At 44.8% G+C, this 23,640-nt stretch overlaps 1 pseudogene; it reads right to left on the bottom strand.

Annotated features, from left to right (window-relative positions):
* Positions 1 to 331: 331 nt before the first annotated feature.
* On the bottom strand, positions 332 to 18,546 carry LOC128836182 (N-fatty-acyl-amino acid synthase/hydrolase PM20D1-like; annotated as a pseudogene).
* Positions 18,547 to 23,640: the final 5,094 nt, after the last annotated feature.

Raw genomic sequence — 23,640 nt, 5'->3', positions numbered from 1 at the left:
GGGAGTGTCAGGTTCAAGGGGAACCTCCTGTCACGGAAGTGGCAAATCCTGCTGGATATTTAGGCAGACCCCTAAACAGTTTATGGAAGGAAATAGACAAAGTTAATTGACACAGGCTTCGTACAGAAAGGAGGGCACCAGGGAGGGGAGATGAGGGCTGGTTGGAAAAATGTGGGTTTTTTCCTGTTTTGGCAAAAATTTGTTTTGATGGAAATTTTTTGACTAGCTCTAGTGAGGACCCAGGTGTGGAAATGACTGATGGCAGGGAAGAGATGAACCTCTTCCCAGCATTTATACATTCATGTTAGAATATTAAATAAAGACCGGGAAAAAATCTGCAATCCCATTTTTATTAGTTTCAAAACAAGAGCAGGTTTTATTTTTTATCAGTAATTTAATTTTAGTACATCTGTTGCAAAAAAAACCAGTGTGCACATAAACAGTTTGGTAAGAAGGAAAGTACAAGAATCAGTTTAATTATTTAGTGTTTTCCAAGATGACATTTCATTGTACCGTTCCTTATTCCTATACATTCTTCACCAAGAATAGAGAGAGCACCTTCCATTCCAATGTATTACTTAGCAGACATCTATGGAACAGTGCAGCTGAAAGAGGTTTTAGCTTGTTTCCAGCATTGCATTGCCTGTGTTAGTAGTACATGAAGTGGCTTTCACCCTATTTGCACTTGGGGATAGCACCTGGATCAGGTGCCCCTTCTTGGCAACTGTTTGTTTAATAACGGCAACTTTAGTGAAAGGGAACATTTTTGCAATAGCCTAAAAGAAGGATACTTAATCCTGGTCTACATTAGCACTTTCTGGGAAATCTCCCTCTGGTGCAAACCCCTGGGTGGTAACAATGATGAGTGCACTAGTGCAAAGCATGCGGGGTTAGATGACATGGTGGTAAAAATGCCAATGGCCTGTCTACACTTAGGCTGCCATCATTACTAGGGCAACGGGTGGGTGATTTCCTGAAAAGTGCTGGTGTAGACCAGGGCCGGCTTTAGGCCAATTCCACCAATTCCCCCGAATCGGGCCCCGCGCCTAAGAGGGCCCCACGCCCAGTGGCAGGGCTGCCCAGAGTGGGGGACAAGTGGCAGAGAATCCCTTCCCTGGCTAGAGGCGCCTTTTTAAATTTTACTCACCCGGCAGTGCTCTGGGTCTTTAGCAGCACTTTGACGGCGGGTCCTTCAGTGCCGCCGAAGACCTGGAGCAAGCGAAGGACCCGCCGCCAAAGATTAGGAGCACGGCCCGGTGAGTACAAGCCCCACGTGGTTTTTTCACTTTTTTTTTTTTTTTTAAGTCATCCCTGTCGGGGCCCCGTCGAAACTGTTGGAATCGGGCCCCGCACTTCCTAAAGCCGGCCCTGGTGTAGACACAGCTTTAGCGTGCTAGGGACCTTTCCAGTAAAGTGCAGAGTGTTCTCGGCTCCACCTGATTGGAAGGGAACTGGAGTCATTCTGCACCATACAGAAACAAGCTAGGAACGGAAAACTAAAGGTGAAAAGAGAAGAATCACACCTTTTCTTAAGATTTACTTTTTCTTAAAGCTGCAATTCATCATTCTGGCACCACGATCACATAGTGCCTCATGGAGCTTACCAAAGAGAGCTTCCATTGACCTCCGCTCAGCACCTTGCAGATCGGTGCTTGAGTGTTTTGAGAATACATATAACGATCCATTTGGATGAAATTCGCCCATGTAGAGGGCTGGGACAAGGTGTAGGCACCACTTAAATCCTAATTAAATTCCTACTTTAGTGGGACTTAAGCCCTCCAGATAGGACTTGGGTGGTGCCTAAGCCTTGCACTGACTCTTTCCACTGGGGTGAATTTTGTGGTACAGTAAAGGAGTGGGGTTATGAAAGGAGATGGATTTTTCCAGAAAATAAATCTTTATTTTCTGGCCATTTCCACAGTTTTTCCATGTTGTGCTTGTTCTGTGTCTCCTTAACATTCCCTCCCCCAAGCTCCATCCCATAGCATTTCCCTTTAATATTAGCATGTATCTAATGGCTGCAGGTGAAGGTAGGGAGATGAGTTGGTGTGAAGATCAGAGGCTTTTTCCATTGCTCCAATTCTCTTCTGCCATTTCAAGTTTCCCTTTACTTTTTGGCAGGCTTTGTATCTGCTGACAGCAGCCTCATTGCTTTTCATCTCTATGCAAATTACCATCCACAATAACCTAGTTCCAGAACACAGTGCAATGTCAATAAGTAGCTGTTTTGTATACCCCAAGTCACTGCCATCCCATGAGTCACCTCAATAGCTGCTCCTCTCCCCATTTCTTTTGCTCAACAGCTCATGGGAGTTTGCATGAGGCTCTGGGAGCTTGTTGATATCAGAGTTCTGAATCAGCTGGTAGAGAAACTCCACTTGTTTCTCATAGCCCTCAATTGAGATCCTCTCATTCAAGCCATGGACTCTGTTAAAGTGAGAAGAATATTTTTCATTACAATATGCATGAGCCACCTACATGGGAACAGCAAACCCAGTCCAGACTGCTGATTCCCCAGTTCTCTTTATAAAGGCTCGGGAATGTCAGGACTTAAGTAGGAAACAGTGTGAGACAAATAAAAAAAATCTACAGAACAATGGACTCCAAGCAAGATCTTTTCCCGAGGGCAGCACAAGTGGCTTACTGATTCTAAGGCCAGAGCACAGTGGGTAAGACCATGGAGTGGGTAGACAGGGCAGGAAAGTGGAAGTATAGCAGGCACTGTCGGTCCCTGCATTAACATACCACAGGCCCTTTAGGTCAGAGTGCAGAACAGCTACCTGAACACTCTGCTCCTATTTCAGTTCCACTCGCATGGAAGATAAAATTGATGCGCTAGCAAGTGAACCAACTCCTAGCATGGTCAATACTTTTGTATTCACATAACTCCCAGCTTTAAAGGGTTAATCGACTGGCAGTATCACGTTTGCGCCGGCATGTGGACATGCATATTAAATAAGGGCTTCACACTAGAACCAAACCTTTCAGAACCCAGAATTGTATTTGTGATCCAGCCAACCCTGCAAGTTCAGCTGTCCCACTGGAAGGAATGTTTGAACCAGGTCCTGTCTACATTTTAAACAGAGAAGAACCGGGGCTAACTCTCTCCCATAGCAGTTCTCACCCATTATGTATGCAGCGGGACTCCGCAGGAAATGGGTGGCTTTTGTGATTCTGAGGCACCCATACTGCCACACCACGGTATACAAAGTTGGGTTTCATTCTCTAGGCCAGCACATGCTAATTTGCTTTGACAATAGTCCCTAGAGCATTCCCCACACAAGCAGAATATAATACCTGGGTAAATCGTCCGGTTTAAATACTAGTGGGTTAAATCGATAAATGGCAGCTGTGAGATTAGTGAAGTGCCGGCTGTCTGTGTTTCCAATACAAATACCTGGAAAACAAACCCACAGGTCAGGTTGTCTCAGCACAAGTGAAACCAATTAGCCTTCAAGGAAAAAGGCTCGGCTGATGTTGCATTTCTACACTTTGAAAACAAACTCCTTTTGAAAACAAATTATTGTTCCCACATCAGCACAGGAAATAAAGAATGCGGGAACTCTTTCAGCAACGAGAGGAGCTGAGCACCACACCTCGTTGGTTTCAATGGGAGCATCTGTCAGGATCAGGCTCTTATTTTTCTGTGTGTCAATTTCAAGCTTAAGTCCCTATCCCATAAACTGTGTAGCGTGGAACAGCTGGCATGATAAGGGCTTTAGATAGTCAGGTACAGCACAGATGAAGAAAGAGGGTTTTGTCAGTCATGGAAGTGCAAACTGAAGAGCTAAAACGAGAAGACCTCCCCTGCCACTCCTTACATCCCTGAAGAGATTCCCTGGTATGTTTTGCAGGGAGACTCAATTCGAAGTTCATTGTTTCTGCCAGTTTCCTGTTTGCTTTTTTCTATTTCCACCATAACTCACCACCCACCCACACACTCGCTCACTCTCTTTTACTTTAAAGCAGAGAGATGGAACCTAACAGAAGAGGGAACAACAGCAGTTTCCAGTCGTTAACAGCTGGGGTGGAGGGATACACAGAAATGGAAACAAAGCAACTGGGGGGCAGGGGGAGGGACAGGAATGTGGAAGTATAAGAGGAAACAATAATCATCATGTGTTTGCTCTTACCTGGAGCTACGTTGCTGACATCGGGGAAAACATCCAGTAGGGTTCTTTGGATAATCTGGACTCCAAAGACATGATTATCCCAGGGGCTGACAGGGAGTGGGTCAAAGGCTTCCTGTAGATGTATCTTTACTCTGTCATCAGCAATAGTGTTTTTGACTATCTCTAGCACCTATGAACACAGCCAGAGGAACAAATAAGCAAAGGGAATGAGAGTTTTCCTTGTGGATGTCTGTGCAGGTGCCAGTTTCAAGGCTTGCCTTGTAAATCAATTGCCAGCTATGGCTCCAAATGAAGACATACAATCAGGACAGGGGCCATGTAGTGGCCTCATGGTGGAAGTCTGTTTTCCTCTTCACAATGCGCTCCTGGCATTAAAGGTCGAAGTACTTCCAAGGCAATCATTTATGGGTCAGTGCCTCAAAAGGCCTTCCTTAACCCCTTCAGCACAAAAGGACACCACTGTGTAGCTGGGTCAAGTGAATGGAATACAAAATAAGCTTTCGGCATGATTGTCCAGAGAGAGGGGTTTGATATTATTCATAGATAATGGGCTATGTCAGACCTACTCAAGTGTGAGAGATCAGGTCACCGTCTAGTGGCTGCAACTGATAGAAGATAAGCCTTAATACTATTACATAAGCATGTATGGTCCATGGCAAGATTCCCAAACCATGGATCACCACTGGTACCATGTGAGCTCGATGTTTCATCAATTCACTTCACAATTTTTTTAAGGCGGGGGTATGTGAACCAATGAAGTGTGGGAGCCACTTGTCTATGGGTTATTCTGAAGAAGAATGAACCCCAAAGGCTGCTTAACATAGCTGCAAGTCTATATTTCATAGAGGGTGTCCCTCAAAATCCGTGCTGTCTCCTGTTCTCCTCCATATTTAGAAGGTAGTGTTTAGAATCCAAAGTGAGTCTTCAAAAAGAGTCCTGTAAAACAAGCCACTGAGGGTCTCTCTCATTTATACTGCATTCATCACTGTGATATCTGGCACATATAACAAACATTAAAGCAACCAACAGGCCCAAAGAGACAATCTCCCCTGGTTACAAGCCCAAATAAAGAAAAAGACACAGTGGACACGTGCATCGTATGCTATCTGCTCAAAAGGAAAAAAACCTTGGATAAATTTGGCTCTGGCAGACTGCAAGTTGCAGAACACTCCCTTCCCCTAGACTCTAAACTTGGGGACAGCCAATGAGAGCTTTCTGATGGAAAAGACCTGCTGCAACGGGGGATAAGGTATTCTCAGCTGGCCAGATGCCATTACACTCAGAGATTTTCAGAAGACAACCAATAGCTTGACTTGCACCTGGAAGCATAAAGGAAGCCAGCACAGATATTACATGCTCACATCTGTCATCTGCAAAACGCAGGCAAGCAATTTTGCACTATATGAAGCTGCTGAGGGGTCATCTATGGGAACCCTAGGTAGAGTGTATTACAACTGCGCAGTCTGGAGATGGCAGAGGCAAGATCCACAATAAAGAGGAAAGCTTGCAATCTCCAGACCAATCAACAACTGTCTATTTCAAAGGTACAGGAAAGTTAAGTAAATGACATGTCAGGGACAAATGTCATGATGAAAAAAAATAGGTGACCAAATGTAACATGCAGACATTACCTCTTCAACCTTTTGTGATGGGTGGATCCGAAAATTCACAGTTGCTTTTGCGGAAGGTGGGATGACATTGGACTAGGGGAAAAAAGAGGCTCAAACAATATAGAGAAAGCCATAAGCAGAGTCAAAGGCCAATCACAGAACTGCCACTGTAATATTACATCATCCTGATATGCACTGCTATCAAAAAGTTTTAACTACTGCTCATGCAATTCCAGGGCTCAGGATATAAGGCCCCAACCAGCTCCCATTGAAATAAATGCCCAAACCTTCCACCATTTGATCTCTGTAAACATTAGTCTTTACAACACAGGTAGTTATATAAGGATTAGGCACTTTTCATTTAGAATTTTTTCTCTATGTGAGGAAGGGTTTGGCATGTTTTTTTTTTTTTTTTTTAAATAATAACTTCATTTTATCTGATGTCACTCTTCCAAAAAATCCTCCTTTATAGCTGAGTCCATTTCCCCAAAGGACACCAGGCATGACCCATGTACGTCACTTAACAGCATAAGTACAGATATGGAATTCCTGTTTTCTACAAAATATATTTTATACTTTGTTAAGTATGCAAGTTACACAGTCTTTGAACACACAGTAAAAAAGCAAGCAACATGTTATTTCTCTTCTCACCACTCAGTGTCACTGTTTACCTATTACATCTTGTTTTCTAGACAAGTGATCCTTTTCAGTAAAGATTTCCTTTGAGGAATGCACGAAGTAGGCCCAAACTATTAATTGCTCTCATAGACATAGACTTAAGGTCAGAAGGGACCATTATGGTCATCTAGTCTGACCTCCTGCATAACGCAGGCCACAGAATCTCACCCACCCACTCCTGTAACAAACCCCTAACCTATGTCCGAGTTACTGAAGTCCTCAAATCGTGGTTTAAAGACCTCAAGGTGCAGAGAATCCTCCAGCAAGTGACCCGTGCCCCACTCTGCAGAGGAAGGCGAAAAACCTCCAGGGCCTCTGCCAATCTGCCCTGGAGGAAAATTCCTTCCCGACCCCAAATATGGCGATCAGTTAAACCCTGAACATGTGGGCAAGACTCACCAGCCAGCACCCAGGAAAGAATTCTCTGTAACAACTCAGATCCCACCCCATCTAACATCCCATCACAGACCATTGGGCATATTTACCTGCTAATAATCAAAGATCAATTAATTGCCAGAATTAGGCTCTCCCATCATACCATCCCCTCCATAAACTTATCAAGCTTAGTCTTGAAGCCAGATATATCTTTTGCCCCCACTACTCTCCTTGGAAGGCTGTTCCAGAACTTCACTCCTCTAATGGTTAGAAACCTTCATCTAATTTCAAGTCTAAACTTCCTAGTGTCCAGTTTATATCCATTTGTTCTTGTGTCCACATTGGTACTAAGCTTAAATAATTCCACTCCCTCCCTGATATTTATCCCTCTGACATATTTATAGAGAGCAATCATATCTCCCCTCAGCCTTCTTTTGGTAGACTGAACAAGCCAAGCTCTTTCAGTCTCCTTTCATAAGACAGGTGTTCCATTCCTAGGATCATTCTAGTAGCCCTTCTCTGTACCTGTTCCAGTTTGAATTCATCCTTCTTAAACATGGGAGACCAGAACTGCACACAGTATTCCAGATGAGGTCTCACCAGTGCCTTGTATAATGGTACTAACACCTCCTTATCTCTACTGGAAATACCTCGCCTAATGCATCCTAAAACCTTATTAGCTTTTTTAACAGCCATATCACATTGGCAGCTCATAGTCATCCTGTGATCAACCAATACTCCAAGGTCCTTCTCCTCCGCTGTTACTTCCAACTGATGTGTCCCCAATTTATAACCAAAATTCTTGTTATTAATCCCCAAATGCATGACCTTGCACTTTTCACTATTACATTTCATCCTATTACTATTACTCCAGTTTACAAGGTCATCCAGATCTTCCTGTATGATATCCTGGTCCTTCTCTGTGTTAGTAATACCTCCCAGCTTTGTGTCATCCGCAAACTTTATTAGCACATTCCCACTTTTTGTGCCAAGGTCAGTAATAAAAAGATTAAATAAGATTGGTCCCAAAACCGATCCCTGAGGAACTCCACTAGTAACCTCCTTCCAGCCTGACAGCTCACCTTTCAGTATGACTCATTGTAGTCTCCCCTTTAACCAGTTCCTTATCCACCTTTCAATTTTCTCATTGGTGTTCCAGAGCTGCAATTCTCAACCGTGCAGTTTATCAGGTTAAGACCTTGACTGTACCAGCCAGAACCTGCTGCCTCTCACTCTGCTGTGCTTGCTCTAACCCATTGTGGATTTAGGGATATCAGTCTTGTGACCATGGGACAAAGGTCCCAGCTATAGTAGGAAGTTGTCCTGTTGCTGACAATGGGTGGTCCAAAGTCTCAATCACACTCTGTGTAACAGGGTTGAAAATGTTTTTTATCCTGTCTACATTAGCACTTAAACCATTTTCAGCACCAGTTTAGAAAGAACTGGATAACAAATATTGTCATCAGTGCAACAATTTTCTATTGTAAACCCTAAGGTGTGAACTGGGCTATACTTTCAGATGGAGTGAGGTTGGCAAAGCATGAAGGCCCAGTATAGAGGCTGAGTTTAAAATTAAGTGTAGGAGGAGACTAGAAAACCAACCATTCATTGTGGTACATCTAGTAGTATGTGGGAACCACCATTCTAAATAATACAAGCGTTCTCCTCATGCTACGTGGAGGAAAAATCAAACGCACACATGAAGCTACCTTGATTCCTGCATTAAACATGGTGATTGCTGTGGTGGTCCGAATCAAGGCATTAGTGGAGGGCTTCTGCTCGAAAATTCTGCATGAAAATAAGTTTTTAAAAGGAGTTTTGTATTTATAAAAGATATAAATGACAAAAGTGAGAATTAAATTGATTAGACCAACCTATGCATTAGCAGAGCAGCTACAGTATGTTTCAATTATTAATTAAAGCAAGGTAAATGCTTTATAGTCTGATAAACTGAGAAATAGGATGGCTGATTTCCAGGGAAGATCAGGCTTATTGGCAAGAAAGCTAGAGGACTAAAGTTTCTAAATGGACATTGGTTCCCATATTTCATGGGGGCAGAGGCTGGGAGTGTGAAGAGGGGATGTGTTCCCTTTACCTGCTGACGATGGGCGAGAACAGCCACAGGTTGGTCATGACGAGATTGAGAGGAAAACGGAACTAAGTGGTAAGAGAAAACAAAGATACACCAATTATCAAAATTCCAGCTTTGGAGACTGAAGTGATGTCACGACTCAGTGCAGAACACAGGGCTAAGGGATCCATCTATGTACAGTATGAGAGGGATGCTGCAGAGGGAGAACTATTGCACTTAAGCTTTGAATTCTCCTTTCTGAGTTAAATGAGTTTAACAGAGATTAGGAAACCCCCCTAGGTAATTTACGTCTGGGGCTACTTTTAATTTATTAATATCAATGATGTGAAACTTGAGAATGAAGCTACAGTTGAATACTTACCTCTGAAGCCAAGTGCTCAAGAATCATGATTTCTGGTTCACGGCCAAACAGATTGGGCATGGGATTCTGCTCCAACCTACAACAAGCAAATGAGCATTTGAAAAAAAACCTCCTCATTCTACATTATTGCAGAAAACAGGTTGCATTTTGATTCATAGATTTGACCAAGAGCTTGAAATGTAGCCATATCTCTCTCAGTTCACAAATCAAGGAGAACAACTTCACCACGGATTTCAGAGCATTCCTGTCTCATCCAAAGATGATATTTTGGGGAGGATGAAGAGATAGCCAAGGCTGGCTCCCAATGGGAAGGAAGGGACAGTAAGGGAGATGTGGAAATCTATAAAAATGGTAGGCCAAAACGATAGCAAGTCTCTCTTTATTTCAGGCACTTCTATAAAACAACACCCTTGCCCCCATCAATCTATTCTTTATCCATTGGGATAGGGAGACTGAGAAGCAGGAGCACTACCTTGTACCACAGCCTACAGGATATAACATTTTGATACCACATCATGTTTATTTGCTTGCATAGATTCACCTGTAGGCAGCAGATACAGTCACAAAAGATTCTTGGAGAGAAATTCTGGCAACAGACAAAAGGACGGAACAAAAAATAGATTCCTGTCACCTTTGCGGATATCCAAATTCTAGGGCTACTGAGTGACATTTAGGCCCCTGGCGTAAGTCTGAATAGCCCTGATGATGATCTAATTTATGCCTGGCTTTTTAGGGTTCCTAGGGACCATTCCAGGAAGTGTGAATAGCTGGAATGCAGAGGTGCTCCAGCCATGCCCTCTTCCCCTGACCACAACCCCTCTGCCAGGGGTTGCATATCTGCACACTTATATGAGCCATAAGCTTCAGTTTTAAACATACACAGAGAGGTACAATATATAGCGCTGAGGTCGAATCTGTTTAAGGAGATTTTGCATGACAAGCTTAGGTCTGTTACACAGCCAGGTAAACTCTCACCTGGACAATGCCGCTGCAAGAATACCGATACTCGTCTCCTTAGGAGGGACAGAGGAATGACCTTGCTCTTTTTCCACACTGAAGTTCGCTGTAATTGAACCCTTCTCTGTGATAGCTATTCTGATGAACAAGAAATAACTTCATCAAGCCAATTCCAAATATTACATAACCGGAGTTCTTCAGCCTCTACAGACTGTAGACAGAGGGAGCTGATAGAGTATTTTTATTTGGTTTTAAAAAATAAGCATAACAGCAGCAGCAGCAGCAACAAAAAGCATTTAAAGCCACACCTGAGTGGTAGGAGCACTGAGGTCTTAGCTCTTTCTCCAGATTTCACATCACACAACTAACACACTTGCTCTGGTACAGCTGCAGTACCCTGCTTGTGACAGCTCTGCTCAGAGACTGAAAGTAAGTGCAGTCGGACGGCTCTTTGCTTACATTTTGCACCACGGCTGCAGTATTGTTGACAGACCAAGTGTCTTAAAAACAAATGTCATTTAAGTATAACAAGAGCGTTTCATGGTAATTAAAATGAATGAATGATTACAAACACCTCTGTGGAGGTTGACAATAGGAAATACTTATCCTATGCAGTGTTTTTAAAAGCTTAAATGAGAGCATTTTAATTCTTGTTTGATGTCAAGAGCCAATTGCTGTCTTATTAAAGCTAAACTGCATTCATATTTCAATATATAGGTATTATATTTTCCACTGGGAGACTGGCCCATGCACTTGTCCATTTTATATGCTCCCACAGCCAACACGAAGATTATGGGGGTCTCTTTTTCACTACAGTTCTGCATGAAAACCAGAATGCTCCCCACAAAGACTAAATTGCAGCTTTGAAGAAGGAAATAGATTGTAAAACTGAAACACCTATACGCAGTCAGATCTGACCCTTCTACCAACAGTGTCTGATAGTGCCCATGCTTATCACATTTGTTTTGTCACCAAGTTCTTTATATCACAATTCCAAATCTCATTAGCGCCTGGTTGTCTTTTCCCTGCTTTTTAGAACAACAGATAAATGAGACTGACTCATCACAGGGCTTCCTAAATTAACCACCAGGTCTTCAGAGGATTGTCTACCACAGAGGGAAAGGGACAGAATTCATAACTCAACAGATAGCCCATTTCCTCATTCTTTCCTACTCAAGATAAAGGGTCACCTTTGCATTCCCTCAGAAAAGGTATGAATCAAGCTTACAAGCTGCATGCCAAAGACAAACTTTTGTTACATAAACACTTCACAGGTAAATCAGGGTTGCTATCTAAGCTTTCCAAAGAGAAATAGCATTGACTGCATGCCCCATCCTGCCATGTGCACAACCAGCAAATAGCAGTCAGGGGGCTGACACACTGATTGCCACAATGGTGAACCAGCCTCAGGTTCTGTTGTCAAAACCTCAACTACACATCAAAGTTACTAAATTTTTATCTAAAGAAAAAAAACATAAAATCCCTGGGGAGCTATAAATGACAGCCTAGGAGACAGCTACGTATAAATATGGGCATCTCCATCCTTAGCACTGTGACTCAGCTGTAACCTAGCCAAACTCACCTACTCAAGTAAACAAAGAGGTATAACAAGAGGGTGATACAGTGACTGGTGGGATGAAAACCTAAGGGTGGGTTTCCCAGCCAAGTGCTCTATGCATTAGCTAAGGATGCCTAATCTTTGCAATACCGAGGGCTGCAATGAAAATCTGACAGGAGCTTAAGAGCCACACACAAATGTATGTAAGTATGTAAATGTACTTAATTATTAAATATGCACACAACCCAAACATTCGCTTGTATTTATATTTTCACTGAGATGAACAGAAACTGCAATCAAGTCACCAGCAATAAAACCCTGTAGTTCATCGGCTGTGTCTTCACCAAGGAAGAAAAGAGCAGCTGCAGGCCACATTTGAAGACGCCATAGAGGGCCTTTATTTTGTATTATGGACACCGCTGCATTAGTCCAAACTAGCAGAGTCTCTCACACTTACCCATAAAGCCAGGGATCAAGCCCATTGTGTTAAATTCTCTTCTTTCCTTACTTACACTGCTACTGGATTCTTTATTCCCACCAAGAACCCATCTAAGATAACGCTTCCCTCATCTAGCAGGAACGAAAGCTTCACTCCTCTAGTTTTCAGCAGAGCTGCAATCTTCATTGCTCCCTTATGACTAGATACCTACGAGAGTCCAAGTCAGAGGAATTGCCATATTGAATCGCACAAGCAGTCCATCTAGTACAGTATCCTGACTCTGACAGTGACCAGTGCTACATGAGAAAGGCGCAAGAAACCACAGAGTGAGCAATTAAGAAATAACCTGTCCATGGGATGAAGTTTCTTTCTAACCCCTGTCAATTAGTGGTTGCTTATGTTCTGAAGCAAGAGAGTTTACATCCAGTCTAATATAATTGAAGATGTTCTCATTATTCATGAGAAGCCTCAATGCTACCCCACAGCAATGAGCTCTACAGCTTAATTAGGCATTGTTTAAAAAGGTATTTAATTTGATCATTTCTTATCTTTCAATTTCACTGAATGCCCTTCTTGTCTTTATGAGAATGGGCAATTCTGCTACCCTATCATTCTCTATTTCTAACTCTATGTCATTAATGAAGACTCTGTTAGATAACACTGTTCACCTGGAACAATCAAATACATCTTAACCTGGATTTTCACATTTCACTCATGCACTGTACTTTTTACGTCTGACAGCCATAGAAAAGCCATACCAAAGAATAGTACAGATTTACCCTTTTCCTCTCTCTCCACTGAGTAAAACCCTGATGCCCAGGTCACTGAGAGCTGAACTGTCAATTTATACCTATGACTGCAATGCTCTAAAGAGTGATTTGTCAATGCAACAGTGATCATCAGGGGGTTTCATGGTAAATAATCCTTAGAAAGTTGATTTAGTCAAGTATAAGGACAATGCAGGCAACTGGCTATCCAAGAATCAAGCTGCTCTTATAGGAGGAAACGAGAGAGAGACAGACTGAGAGAAATACCTCTTCATCATGTCCAATGCCAATATAGAAAGATCTGCGAGGTCTGTAGTCTCTTCTCAGCAGGAATTCTAGAGCTTGCAGAATACCCTGTGGAATAGAGGCAGCATGTTAGTCACTGTGTCCTTTTGCTCGCTGAGGTTGCAAAGAAGAGCTACTTCATATGGCGAAGAACATGAAGATGTAAAGGAAATCCAGTACTTTCACAGTCCTCAAGCAGGCTTCATTCTTTTAACTATTTCAGGGTTTCTTTTCACTCCACCTAGTTGATGATAATCATATTCTTTTGCAAACACAATCCAAGAGACTTAAGAATCCTCAGGACTCAGTGTGTCACATAATATCAGAATAAATATATAAAATAGAATAGGCTTGATCCTACTCCTACTGGAGGCCAAGGCAAACTCCAACTGACTTCAAAGGGAGCATGATCGGGGTCTCTATGCCTGAAAAACCCCCACTTAATTGAGCCTTTTTATTGCATCTAGATTGCATATGGTATGGCTCTCGCTAGTTGTAGCAAACCCATTACTTTAATGAGGATTAACTTTTTATACAAAAACATTACTAAGGAAGAACAAAGAAAAATAAGAACAGTGGGGATGAATTTTGTAATCTGTTAACACTTGTGTTTTTCCAGTCTCGTCTATTTTTTTTTCTTCCTAAACTGTGGTCATTGTCTGATCAGCAGTGGTTAGTTTGTATTTCTGCTGTCTTGCCGCATCCATTTTGCCTCATACATTGCAATGGTTAATTTTGATTTAGTTGTTTATGGGATTATTACCGCCATTCTCAATAGCTAACTAGTTCCAAAACAGAAGTTCTCAAATCACAAAACTATGGGACTGTTAATTATTTACCCATCAGACTCTGAACAAAAACATTCCTTAGAGTTTTTCATCGCTCTGAAATGAGGTGACGGAGAAGACATACTATAGCAGAATTTTTGTTGTCCACTGTTCCTCGTCCATAGATGAAACCATCAAGTTCCTTAGCCGAGAAAGGAGGGACATGCCACCCCTCTTGGGAAGCTGGGACTACATCCATGTGAGCAAGCAGCATGTAGGGCATGAGCTGGGGGTCAGAACCCTGGACAGTGAAGAGATGGCTGTATCCCCCGATGATCTCATGTTGAATGAACTTGGTAGAAAATACAGCAGGAAAAACTGTTTAAAAATAAATTCAAAAGAAGAGAGAAATATACAAAGGAGAAAAATCAGCAAGATCTTTTCTATTCCACCACCAAAATTATTGGGAATATGACACGAACCTGTTAGTGGAATTTTGCCACGGACTTTAAGGGAAGCAGAGTCTATAGTGAATTTTAACACGCGTGGCAATAAGACTACAAAGCTTGATACGTTGCAGGCAGCAAATGTGCAAGCTTCTCTCAAACAGCTTTACCAAACTGTCCCAATCTGCAATGGAAACTATCACTAGAGCCTTGTCTTCCTTGGCAAAAACAGGATCTGTAATTCACCACCACTGCAGCTGTATTGGACGATGGAACCTACAGACAGGGCTCAGACAGGTTTAGGCTTTTTTATCACAAGGTTGTCTAACTGTCTTCAGAGCAGGGTTATGACATGGAAGTAAAAAAAAACACCTATGCCCTGTCTATGCTCAGTTTCTACCATCAGTGGAAATACACCACAGTTGAACTGCAGGTCCCATTTTGGCCCTTATGGTAATCCAGTCCCCTTTTGAGAAAAATCAAGATAAAAAGTGCTACACCAAATACAGTACTATTCCATTATATTCAGAATCTAAACCTTCTTCTCAACTTGTTGCCAACCTCCTGCCCTTTTATTAAAAATATGTAGGAATGTAAATTCTGTACCTTTTTTAATATAATTCCCAAATTCTGCCAAGGCTGTTGTATTTTGGTCCTCTGGAGAGAAGGAAACTGTTTGGATTTTGATGGCACCTTAAATGAAAATATGAAGTAGAGGATTTTTGGCAATGATGACAATCGGTCTGACAGTCCTTTTAACTGTAATTTGAATAGGTAGGAAAACTAAGATCCTGAGTATTTTGTAGACTTTACAGATCCCAAGACAGAAGGGTAGAGGTAGTATTATCCTCAAAGAACTGACCACATTTTAACCTCATTAAGTACATTCTGGCTACCCTATTAATGCCTGTGCAGTTTCATATAGAATGTTCTTCTTTATTACTTGTTCTAAATTGTTGTGTCTTGTTGCTGTGCATTGTTAAAAATGCTACTGCTTTCCACTCTGGAAGCAGCTGCATTTCACTGGATTGTGAAGATTGATTCCTTGTCAACATAACATTTTAGGATTAAATGCAACTATATTACTAGATGGGAATTGAAATATAATTGCACCATCTTTTTCAATAAGCTTCCTAATGAAAAACATTACTTTGGGCTCAAGCCTGAGTACACTCAACTCTCACTAAATGCTTAGCACCTCACAGGATCTTGCTGAGTGGAAAATGTGAGTCGCCTCATCAGATTTATATGGGAACAGTGGTGTTAACTGAATCATCCTTTACCTCAGACGCTGCTGCTCCATGATGGCTCATTATGCCCCACTATGGGCCTGCTCCTGCTCCCATCTACTTCATCAAAGGTCTCTCTAAAGAGGATTTTTTTGGTTTCTAATTAAAAAAAAACATTTCCACCTGCTAGGTAATAATTCCATCAACTAAATACAGAAGAGCTTTTCCTCTATTTTAATAGTTGTAACTATTGTTTGATGCCTGTGTCTGGTTTTCTACTAGCTGCCACTCCTAATGTAATCCATATACCCCACTAGCTGTATGACAGGATGTCTGCAAGGCAGAGGTACAAGATTTGAGCGAGAAAGGAAGAGGGGGCACTAATTTATTTAGTGTGGCAAAGGGACATCTGAAGATGTACAATTGCAGAATGCAGACAAACTGTGTTTTGTATGTAAGAGGGATGAGGTATTGGAGAAGACTGTCAGTGGGAGGAAACAAAGGCTGCAGGTGTGTGAAATTCTGGTTCCAGTTAAGACAAGAATATCTGCTGTGGGAAAGCATAATAATTCATTTATTGCCCGGTTTCATCTTTGCACTACAATCATTTGGCAGATTCTAAAACATTTATACAGCTTTCTGGACAAGTTTTTCCCTGCCATCCACTGCAAATATGGTGCAGCCTCATGGATTCACCTACTTCTTATCATCCCTCTTCTATAGACTTAATATGTTTATGAACAAGGGATGAGGAATGGGCCAACCAACAACAACACTAGCACCTTGCATTTACAGATCATCTTTAATCAAAAGTGCTTTATAAACTAAAACAGCTATGCCACTCTGAGACATCCAGGCCCCTGGTTGTGGAATCCCTCAATATCCTCTCTTCCTTTTTCATTAATATCTACATTGGACCACTCAGCAAGATTGTCAGAGTCAGGTGTTACCAATACACAGATGAGACTCAGGTGTATGTGTCCTCCACTATCTCCAAGACACATCTCCAGGTTTTGCTTAGGATATCTAGTGGGGTCAAAGTATATGGCTGCAAATGTAAATATACCAGGTATTTTGAGACAGCCATTGCATCATGCAGTGCTAAAGAATCTTAACTGATAACAAGCAATGACTTATACAGAGGAGCTATTAAAACAATATTATTCCCTTCTTTCATTTGTCAGCAGAAGAAATAAATCCTCTTTTTTTTTTAAAAAAGAAATGATTTTCAATCTTTTTCTTCTGCAGTTTTTCTTTCTTCCCTATCACCCATAGCATGTACTTTCTGCAGTGTCATGGAAGCAGGGTAGGGAGGGATGTAATACACAAGTGAAGTGCCTTATGGGGATAAAGGGAGGTTGTCAGTTTCAGGGTGGTGTCAGCTGCCTCAGTTGCTGGAGGGCAGTCAGTGGAGGGGTGTCAGAGCTTGAGGATGGGTTAGCTGTTTCCTTGGGCATGTGCCAGTGTCTGAGAAGTGGTGCTGGGAGGGGAGCAGGCCAATGTGTAAGCAAGCAATAAGGGGCTGAATAGATGCTTAAAAGTAAAGTGACACAATGGGAAGAAGACACCGGGGGGGGGGGGGGAAAGAGAAGGTGTTGTCAGTTGAGAGAGCGCTAATGCTCAAGCAGTTTCTGTCTGTGCCTGAGGGTGCATGGTACACATGGGAGAGAAGTGCCCACTGAGGAAATTCTGCCAAGGACACCAGACTAGAGAGGTCAGTGCCCTGGGGGTTTCGGTAAATGGATGGCATTAGTAGCTGATGAGGAGGCATCAGTACTTAAGGGATTTCTGGGGGCTTAGTGTCTTCAGGGCAGGCTCAGGCCCTGGAGAATTCAGGTGGAGGATGAGTCCTGAGTGGAGGGGGGTTTCAGAGCACTCAATCTCAAGAGGGCCCTAGGATGTTGTCTTAGCCCCAGAGGAAATGGGGGGAGGCAGCCTAGTAGAAGTTGCTTGGGGGAGAGTCATGATGGAGTTTTGGTGGCCAAAGGTGGGGCAGTTAAGGAATGTAACTTTAGGGAACCAAGGGGGTGCACTCCTCAGCAGAGATGGCGTGCTGGTCCGGGCGGGAGACTTAGCCACGAAGGGGCAGGGGCTGAAAAAGGTCCGTCATCAGGGCGGATCATCAGGGATGGGGGGAGTGGGGGTATTTGGGATGGGATTACAGGGTCCAGGATTTGTCGAGGGGTGGAGTTGGTTCTGCTGGTGGGAGCCTGCCGGGAATGGCGGCTTGGCCCCAGGGGGTTAGCCTGGTTGGGGGTGTGTGTGTGTGTGTGTGTGTGTGTGTGTGTGTGTGGAAAGATTTAGTCTGGCAGCAGAAGTTCTCGGGAGCAGTGTTGGTTTGGGGAATCCCTGGTGGGGGTGGTGGGGGGCTAATCGGGGGGTGAGGGGTTGTTTGGTGGGAGAATTAGTCTGGGGGTGGGGACCCCCGGAGGGTTTAGTCGGGGGCAGTTCCCCTGGAGATCAGAAGGGCAGTCTGAGGGGACTGGGGAGTCCCGGGGGGTTGGCTGGGGGTCCCCCCGGGGTGGAAGTTAGCCGGGGGCCGGGAGTCCCAGGGGCGGGGGTTGGCCTGGAGGGTGCCTGGGGGCCGGGGGGCTCCCCCGGGGATGGGGCTCTGAGGGGTCCCAGCCCCTTCACCTCTCAGCGCCTCCTTCAGCTCCTGTCTGTCGCGGGCGCTGAGCTCGAAGCCCAGCGCGGCTCGCCGCCCCCAGAGCCGCGGGTCGGGCGGGGGGCGGGGGGCGGAGGACGTAGGCCCGCACCAGCAGCACGGCCAGCAGGGCCAGCGCCGCCCCGCAGAACCCCAGGCAGGCGGCCCAGGCCTCCCCACGCAGCCGACACCACCGCTTCGCCATGCCGCTCCGCGGGCCTCGCGCGCCGCCCGCCAATCACCAGCCGCCAACTCAGAGACACTGGCCAATAGGCGGCTTCGTTCGGCCTTCGTGGCAAAGCCTGCTGGGAGTTGGAGTTCCCTGGCCCTGACATTTCCGGAAGCTGGACAGCTCACGTGCCGTGCCCAGAGCAGGGGGCTGGAGCCAGGGCTCTTGGGGCCTGTTCCCAGCCCCGGGCAGAGTGTGGGTCCCACCCTAGGGGCTGGGGTCTGTTGCTGCTGACTCCCTTTGTGACCTTAGGCAAATCACTTCACCTGAGTATTCCCATGTGTAAAATGGTAATCGTACCTACTGGCTAGGGATGTTTTGAAGCTTAATTAATCACACAGTTTAACACACAACGGGATCTGCAAGTGAACACCACCATTGAAGTGTATAATTCTGTATGTTACATGTGTTGTGTTTGTTGCTGCCGTTAGCAGCAGGAGGGCAAGATCTGTTCTCTAACATAACTCAGTTATTTTGGGCCATCCTACCCTGTCTTCTCTCTCTCTCTCTCTCTCTCTCTCTCTGTTTCCCATCTTTCCCTTCCCTCCAAGGATCTGTGTCTCTGTCTGGCTCTCTCTGGAACCCAGCCACCTGTTTCTCTTTCTCTCTCTGTCTCTCTTTTGTTTCCTGCCTCTCTGACAGTTTCTCTTGCTGACTCTCTTGTTCTCTCGACAGGCGGACTGTACTGCCTAAGCGGAGGCTGTAATGGCATTGTAAACATCAGCTGCATGTGCTTGCAGTGGGTCTCCTTATTTTTCTTCCTCTAGTTGTTTCTCTGCTGCACTCGGCTGCTGTGTTTGCGTGGATTGCATGGTGTGAATCCAGGGAGCTGCTCTGCAATGCACAGGGTGACTCTCCCATAGCGGAGCGGGGGTAGGAGCTAAAGACACCAATGGTCTGGGAGTGAAACACACCCAACCTCCAGGAGATCTTCTTACCTCACATTGAAATGTGATCTCCATCCATCTGTCTATCCATCCACCCCTCCCTATCCCACTCCGACCCATCCATCCATATTACACTTTTCTTCTATCCATCCATCCTTCGTCCATGAAATACAGCAAAACTCAACCAGAGACAGAACCATCTAACTAAGGTTGCATCCGGCTGTTGTACAGACAGGACAGTCGCTCTACCTGCTCATTGTATCATCTAACGCAACATTAGTTTGTAGAAGGTCTCTCCCCCCAGCTGTATGCGCACAGCTACTTACAATGTGATTTGGTGCAATTGCAGGGATACGTTTCTCGAACCTTCCTTTCTCTGCGGAAGGTTAGTTTCCCTCCTGGCCTGACATTGCCTTGGGCTCTGGGTTCCCTCAGTCCCTGTTCGGCTGTGTATGGTACAGAGCCTGTGCTGGTGTCAGTGGTAATTGATCCCCTGGTGATGGACAAAAGTCAGGAGTCCCAGAAGCAATGTTCCCTCTAATTTTTCCCACCCATGTGCGGAATGAAGTTTATGTGCACCAATATGGAGGTGATGTGTGACACATCACCTCCATATTGGTGAACATAACAAAATTCATGTGGTGGGGGTGGGGTTGAGGGGTTCAGAGTGTGGAAGGGGGCAGAGGGTTGGGGTGTAGGGGTGTGCGGGCTCCAGCTGGGAGTGCGGGCTCTGGGGTGGGGCCGTGGATGAGGGGCTTAGGGCTGGGGCAGAGGGTTGAGTGTAGGAGGTGAAGGATCAGACTGTGGGTGTAGCCTGATTTGGGGTGTGTTAGTAGTGTTAATTTAATGTATCCACTTAATTTAATTTTATTTAAATAAATTTTTACTTAATTAATAATTTTAATTATTATTATTATTGTGGATATCAATTAGGATGGGTTTTGGCTCGCCAATTTGTTTGATCAGAAGATAAAGTTCGTCCTGAATCAGGCTTCACAGAGTCTATAAAAGGAACTTCGGGTGTATGACAAGAACTTTATACTGAGACGACAGATATAGTCATAAAGACCTTTTTATTAACATCAATGACGATAGTAAGCAAATGGTAAAACAGTTAGAATTACAGAGTTACAAATATCACAGTTCCTTAAGATATATTGATATATATATGAATATAAGATTATAAGCTGCAAAGTTGATTTAATACTCACACCCTGTTTTGATAACCCGGTGTTGGGAGATGTGATACCACGCCTATGGCAATTTCCGTTTTCACATCTCTGGCAGAGGAAGCTAATGCAGAGCTGTTTACTCTCTTTTAATTTAACTCTAAGCTGTACTAAAATAAAATATAAGGGAGATCAAATCCCTATTTAACTTACAATTTGAAAAGAAATAGAAATACGGCCTATTAATAGTTAATAGCCGTGGTAGCTGGGTAGCATCGATACGTAGTTGAGGCAATGAAGAGTTGACAGGAGCAGATGGGTGGGTAGATTGCCTGCCTAATGGTGAGCTGCTTCTCCTTTTTATAGGGCATTAGTCGGAAATCCTTCCTCTTATGCCCAAATTTCATTCTTCCCCCACGGAAATGTTAGGGTACACTTACCCCATAGGCTAGTATGTATGTGCGTATGGATGACAGGTATGTACGCATTTGTGGTGTATCTGTTAGAATTGTGGGCAAAAACCCCTTTTTATACCCTTTATTGCTGTTGGTTCAGGTAAAGGTCTCTAGACATCTGCGTGGGTGTTTTGTCTAATTTTACTTTTCTGTGCTCCTAAGTCACGTGGGCCCTTTAACACCCCCCCCCCCGCCCCCACAGTGAAGCTCTACATAGCCGCTTTCCTAGCCGCCTCAGACACTGTCCCCGTGCTCCACCCCAACAGCCGAGATCAGTTGAGACAGTCCCTGGCAGCCCCCAGCTTTGAATGTCGGGGGGGCCAGAGTCTGGGGATCCTTAATGGTGGGCAGGGGCCCTGACTGCAGTTTCCCTCCCCTCTTTGGTACAATGGGGCCCAGGACTATTAGGCATTTGCCCAGGTGCTGCTAGTTTTCTTTGGGCTCGGGGCAGTGCCGAGTTCTTTGGAGCTGGCGGTGTGTCACTGAGTCAGATGTTTCGAGCGGCTGCACACACCCCAGGGGAGATGGCAGGCGGTGTTGAGACAGAAAGAAAAGGGGAAAGAGAAGGCGAGAGAGAGAAAGGAAGGGAGGAGCAGGCAAGCAAGAAGCACGTTTTCCAGCTGAGATGTGACGTGCGATCAAAGCTCAGTGAAGCGGAATAGCACAGGGAGGCAATTTCCAACAGCCGGCGATGCAGTGGAGAAGGCTCTCGCGCCAGCAGTCATGAAGGAAGCCGGCGGTGGACAGATGGAGGGGAACAGAGAGAAACAAACTCCATCAGTTCGGCTGGAACAAGTGGGGGTGTTTTAAAGCAGAAGGCGGTGCCCAGAGACCTGGAAGAGCTTTTGCTGCTGGTGCTGATACTGCTCTGGGTAGACAGCAGCACGCTGGAGCGTGAGGAGAGGCCAGAGATGGAGGCTGGGATGCGATTTGGGGCCGAGATGGAGCTGGGGCAGGGATAGCAACAGGCTGATTTTTCAGACCAGGAGCCCTTTGGAGAGCAGAATTCGGGACACTTCACTAAACCCCTCGGGATAAACCCACTCTCTCCTTTGCAGAGCTCCCCCCATACGAGCCAGCCCCTGGGCTATCAAGAGGGGCAGCTGGGGTTTCAGTGTGGCAACCTGGAGCGGCTGGAGATGACCTGCTGTTTTTGCTGGACCGCTGCCTCTGGCACTGGCACCGCTGTGGTGTTAAAGCCTGGTGACCAAATGTCACTATCCCCCTTGGGCAGCTGGGGAAACTGAGGCACAGAGCGGGTCAGTGATTTGCCCAAGGTCACCCAGCAAGTTTAATTAATTATTTTTAATTAATTTTAATTTAATTAATTAAGTTAATTAATGGAGATATCCCATCTCCTAGAACTGGAAGGGACCTTGAAAGGTCATCAAGTCCAGCCCCCTGCCTTCATTAGCAGGGCCAAGTACTGATTTTGCCCCAGATCCCCAAGTGGCCCCCTCAAGGATTGAACTCACAACCCTGGGTTTAGCAGGCCAATGCTCAAACCACTGAGGTATCCCTCCCCCGCAAAGTTGCTGGTGGAGTCGGGATTAGAACCCAGGACTCGTGGCTCCCCACATCAAGCATTTGGCCACAGCTGCCTTGTGGGGAGTGGGATCTTGTACTATGATCATCTGATCTCATGCCCATGGCCTGTGCCTGGAACACCCCCTCTGTACATACAGGCAGGTCAGGTCTCTGCTCCCCCCTCTGCCCCACGCCGCCCAGTGAGTCAGTGTGCCAGCCACGGCTCCTCCCCAGCGAACACTACCGAACAAGACGGTGCAATGAGACAAGACAAAGCTTACGTGGGCGGGGCGGAGGCTTTTCCCCACAAGCTGTGATCCTGGCTGATCAGCACTATGGAGTGCTGTACAGCAAACAGGGAAAGATTAAGAATAAGCTCTCAAAACTGGATACTCTCATAAAAAAACAACCTTCCACACAAACTTCCTCATGGATAGACTTTACAAAAACTAGACAAGCCATTTACAAGACAAACTTTGCCTCTCTACAAAAGAAAAAGGACACTAAACTATCTAAACTGCTACATGCCACAAGCAGCCACAACAGTAGTTCCCTTAACCCACCCAGCAATATTGTTAATCTTTCCAGCTATACTCTTAGCCCAGCAGAAGAGTCTGTCCTATCTCGGGGCCTCTCCTTTTGTCCGTCCAGACCCACGAACATGATACAGTTCTGCGGTGACCTAGAATTCTACTTTCGACGTCTCCGACTCAAAGAATATTTCCAACATACCTCTGAACAGCATACTAACCCACAGAATCCCCCCTACCAGCACTACAATAAAAAGGATTCTGCGTGGACTCCTCCGGACGGTCGAAACAACAGACTGGATTTCTACATAGATGGCTTCCGTCAACGTGCAAAGGCTGAAATTGTGGAAAAGCAACATCACTTGCCCCATAACCTCAGCCATGCTGAACACAATGCCATCTACAGCCTCAGAAACAACCCTGACATCATAATCAAAAAGGCTGACAAAGGAGGTGCTGTCGTCATCATGAATAAATTGGAATATGACCAAGAGGCTGCTAG

The sequence above is a fragment of the Malaclemys terrapin genome, chromosome 4, assembly GCF_027887155.1.
Source record: "Malaclemys terrapin pileata isolate rMalTer1 chromosome 4, rMalTer1.hap1, whole genome shotgun sequence".
NCBI classification, from domain to species: Eukaryota; Metazoa; Chordata; order Testudines; family Emydidae; genus Malaclemys; species Malaclemys terrapin.
The sequence above is the reverse complement of the archived record's forward strand: the minus strand, read 5'-3'. Positions and strand labels throughout refer to the sequence as shown.